Consider the following 5000-nt stretch of genomic DNA (forward strand, 5'->3'; position numbering starts at 1 on the left):
TGGCGCCACAGTGCCCGCCTTTCGACGCCACCCACAAAGCCTGCAGCCTCTGTCGACCATAGCACCCAATCTCCAGTGGCTCTGCCGCACGAAGCCGTGGACCGGCAATGACTCCACCCGCACCCGTTCGTGCACCACCCCAACCGCCAAACGCGCACCTCCAGCGGATGAACGGCGGACGTTTCCCGCACTCGTAAAGTGCAATCCACCCCTATAACGTGCGTTTCATGAAGAGTTATTGCCAATATGCGACATTCCCGCTGTCCCTATACATGAGCCGCGACCTGTACCACTTACGAGCGAGAGACGCGATCGCGTTGCTCACTGTACGGCGTCCGATACCGAGCCATCAGCATGTCGGTCCCCATGCGCGTTGCACTCGCACTCGCAGTCGCAAAAACGTGGGGCAAATATATTACGCGGAAGAGTTATAACAGACCGAGCCCCACTGCATGAGGGGAGTCTTTGTCACTAATGTACACAGATGGAACATTTTGGACTGGAACCAGATTACCCGTACACACGGCGCTGATTAGTAATCAATGCAGAGCCATCAAACTACAGAATATATATACAACTGTCCGTATACATGCTGAAAGAGTCTGCCCACAATGGGAACCACACGTCAGCCAGCCACTCTGATCACGCACCACTCTCTGCTTCTAACGGGCGCACATACAATATGTAAGCACCAGCATGGAACAACATCCAGTGCATCCTCTCCGCCACATTACACAATCCACACTATCACAACCAGACCAGGAGGTCCATGCGGAAAATACAATATCCCACCCTTTCGACATCCACCATTGCGCAGATCAGGCACCAACACCCACACATGTCCTATACAACGGTGCACCCAACATCACAATAGTACCTCCTGTCACAGCGCACAAACAATGACATGAGTCAAAGACACAGGTCTGACACAAGCATAGAATTGGAGCGCCGCCTCTAATAAGCCAAAGGTGCATCCTGACGTGACAAATCTGATCATGTCACAAGCATTCACTTACTATAATCACTATCAACGAACCTGCCGCCCCCGCCCCCCCCCTACACCTTTCCTTACAACAACGTGTAACCTAACCTAACCTAACCTATGTTGTACCTTAACCTAACCTATGTTGTACCTTAACCTAACCTATGTTGTACCTTAACCTAACCTATGTTGTACCTTAACCTAACCTATGTTGTACCTTAACCTAACCTATGTTGTACCTTAACCTAACCTATGTTGTGCCTTAACCTAACCTATGTTGTGCCTTAACCTAACCTATGTTGTGCCTTAACCTAACCTATGTTGTGCCTTAACCTAACCTATGTTGTGCCTTAACCAAACCTATGTTGTGCCTTAACCTAACCTATGTTGTGCCTTAACCTAACCTATGTTGTGCCTTAACCTAACCTATGTTGTGCCTTAACCTAACCCATGTTGTGCCTTAACCTAACCCATGTTGTGCCTTAACCTAACCCATGTTGTGCCTTAACCTAACCCATGTTGTGCCTTAACCTAACCCATGTTGTGCCTTAACCTAACCCATGTTGTGCCTTAACCTAACCCATGTTGTGCCTTAACCTAACCCATGTTGTGCCTTAACCTAACCCATGTTGTGCCTTAACCTAACCCATGTTGTGCCTTAACCTAACCCATGTTGTGCCTTAACCTAACCCATGTTGTGCCTTAACCTAACCCATGTTGTGCCTTAACCTAACCCATGTTGTGCCTTAACCTAACCCATGTTGTGCCTTAACCTAACCTATGTTGTGCCTTAACCTAACCTATGTTGTGCCTTAACCTAACCCATGTTGTGCCTTAACCTAACCCATGTTGTGCCTTAACCTAACCCATGTTGTGCCTTAACCTAACCCATGTTGTGCCTTAACCTAACCCATGTTGTGCCTTAACCTAACCCATGTTGTGCCTTAACCTAACCCATGTTGTGCCTTAACCTAACCCATGTTGTGCCTTAACCTAACCCATGTTGTGCCTTAACCTAACCCATGTTGTGCCTTAACCTAACCCATGTTGTGCCTTAACCTAACCCATGTTGTGCCTTAACCTAACCCATGTTGTGCCTTAACCTAACCCATGTCGTGCCTTAACCTAACCCACGTCGTGCCTTAACCTAACCCACGTTGTCGCCTAACGTAACCCACGTTGTCGCCTAAACCTGCTCTGTAATTGTTATACGACTCGTTCAATTAGTGTAGTGTTGCCCACCCGCAACCCTCGCAATATAGTTCGCTACTCGCACTCCCCGCTCCCCTGTGTATCGCTTCATGTTAAACACCTTGCAAGTCTTGCTCACTTTCCACATGCTCCTGCTGTACACTGTAATGTGGATGGCAGCAGGACGTACATGCCGCCCCTCCCCACGTCCCCACCTTGCCCCCTGCCTTCGCAAGCTGGTTGGTGAGAACTTTGCATGTTCAATGCCCTCCGCATGCGACGTACTCAGGCTACGTTGTGGTGCGGCCTGTGTCAACTGTCCGCTAATGTCGTACGCGTAAACCACAATCTGTACTGCACATTCGTCCTTATGTACTGAATGATACATCGTGGCACATGTGTGACCGTACAACGACTGCGCCCAAAAACGGCGGACCATACAGTGCAAATATTGTGCACGCAGCTACGTGTCGTCTCCCTATGAGAGCTGGATTGCAGTGTGGTACGCCATAGAGACGTGTGGGAGGAACGGACGCCGTGGATGGCGATCAGCATGAGCTGTCTGTTGATGTATTCGGACCTAGTCGTCTCTCCTCACACACCGTGATGGCATGGTGCACCGCGTTCCATATCTGCGACATGCTACAGAGGCCGGTTGACAGTCGTTCGAGCAATGGACATCGCATACGTACGGGGGCCACCTTCCACGTATTGTCTAGGCGTGCACATTTTGTTGCGTGTATGTGGGCAGACGTAGTGTGGCGTGACACCTGACACAGGCATGCAATAATCGTGGAAGTTGCAAATGGCGATGGACGCCTGCGTTTTCTGGTGAAGTTACGCAAATGAACAAATGGTAACCTGTTGTGGTGCGGTTGTTCTCGCTAGGGGTGAATCGGTGATGGCGACGATAGGTTGAGGTACTAACCGGTTGTTCCAGCGATACCCACCATGCCGACGAAACTGAACGGCATCTGGGTGTGAAGCGATACGCGGCGGTGGCTGGGTGGGACCGTCCCCGGCCGGTGAGGGGGCGCCTCCCGGCGTGCTGGCCGCGCGGTGCGTGGGCGCACGCGCTACAGCCGGCTGGTGGGGGCGGCCAGTGGCAGGCGCGCCGGCCGACGGACGCGGCAGGCGTCGCAGCTGCGCGCCGGCGCACCCTGCGCGCGGCGCCGTGCGGCCAAAGTAGGTCCTCGCGGGCCCGGTGCGAAGCGCGGTGGACATCTTCAGTGTGCTGGTCCGATTGAGGACTGTGTGCGTTGAGGATGCGCTGCCGCCCGGCGCTCGGCGCCGCGACGCCGTCTGCTGCTCGGTCGCCCCAGCGGTTCTCGCTGGTGGTTTGTATCGCAGCTGTGCGGATGTGTTGGCGCGTGCGCTGTGCTGGGAGAGTTCGCTTCGGCACCCAAGTGGGGCTTTTGTCCTTCTGTGGCGCTGGCGTTGGAGCTGCCGGTCACCGTAGGTGGCGCGTGTTGTCTCCCGCCGGCAATGCCACGACAGCACGCTCCCGGGCCTCTGTCGGCAGCGGCAAGCTCAGTTGGGAGCACGGGTGGTCGCACCGAAAGCGTCTACTCGCCTAACTCCGGGCGATTGCGCCTCTCTCGAACCCGACCAAGTACTTGGGACGGCGCTGCGCGCCGCCGGGACCTGAGAGGGTTTCGAGGTGTATTGTGCAGGGGAGCTCAGCCTCCTCCTGTTTGCAGAATGATTGAGCGGACGCTTGCGTGTTCGCGCGGGCCCCCGGGACACACTCCCGGGCGGCCGGCTGCTCAGCTCTAGTTGACGCAGCTCCCTGGTTGATCCTGCCAGTAGTCATATGCTTGTCTCAAAGATTAAGCCATGCATGTCTCAGTACAAGCCGCATTAAGGTGAAACCGCGAATGGCTCATTAAATCAGTTATGGTTCCTTAGATCGTACCCACGTTACTTGGATAACTGTGGTAATTCTAGAGCTAATACATGCAAACAGAGTCCCGACCAGAGATGGAAGGGACGCTTTTATTAGATCAAAACCAATCGGTCGGCTCGTCCGGTCCGTTTGCCTTGGTGACTCTGAATAACTTTGGGCTGATCGCACGGTCCTCGTACCGGCGACGCATCTTTCAAATGTCTGCCTTATCAACTGTCGATGGTAGGTTCTGCGCCTACCATGGTTGTAACGGGTAACGGGGAATCAGGGTTCGATTCCGGAGAGGGAGCCTGAGAAACGGCTACCACATCCAAGGAAGGCAGCAGGCGCGCAAATTACCCACTCCCGGCACGGGGAGGTAGTGACGAAAAATAACGATACGGGACTCATCCGAGGCCCCGTAATCGGAATGAGTACACTTTAAATCCTTTAACGAGTATCTATTGGAGGGCAAGTCTGGTGCCAGCAGCCGCGGTAATTCCAGCTCCAATAGCGTATATTAAAGTTGTTGCGGTTAAAAAGCTCGTAGTTGGATTTGTGTCCCACGCTGTTGGTTCACCGCCCGTCGGTGTTTAACTGGCATGTATCGTGGGACGTCCTGCCGGTGGGGCGAGCCGAAGGCGTGCGACCGCCCCGTGCGTGCTCGTGCGTCCCGAGGCGGACCCCGTTGAAATCCTACCAGGGTGCTCTTTATTGAGTGTCTCGGTGGGCCGGCACGTTTACTTTGAACAAATTAGAGTGCTTAAAGCAGGCAAGCCCGCCTGAATACTGTGTGCATGGAATAATGGAATAGGACCTCGGTTCTATTTTGTTGGTTTTCGGAACCCGAGGTAATGATTAATAGGGACAGGCGGGGGCATTCGTATTGCGACGTTAGAGGTGAAATTCTTGGATCGTCGCAAGACGAACAGAAGCGAAAGC

The 5000-nt window shown here is 53.4% G+C and overlaps 1 non-coding gene across 1 annotated transcript in view; it reads left to right on the forward strand.

Moving 5' to 3' along the window:
- The first annotated feature begins 3959 nt into the window (after positions 1 to 3959).
- LOC124772883 overlaps positions 3960 to 5000 on the forward strand; it is a 1909-nt gene continuing 868 nt past the window's right edge. The window contains exon 1 of the ribosomal RNA XR_007014339.1: positions 3960 to 5000. This exon is cut by the window's right edge and continues 868 nt beyond it. This is a non-coding gene — a ribosomal RNA (small subunit ribosomal RNA).

This window comes from Schistocerca piceifrons, unplaced genomic scaffold, assembly GCF_021461385.2.
Source record: "Schistocerca piceifrons isolate TAMUIC-IGC-003096 unplaced genomic scaffold, iqSchPice1.1 HiC_scaffold_943, whole genome shotgun sequence".
NCBI lineage: Eukaryota > Metazoa > Arthropoda > Insecta > Orthoptera > Acrididae > Schistocerca > Schistocerca piceifrons.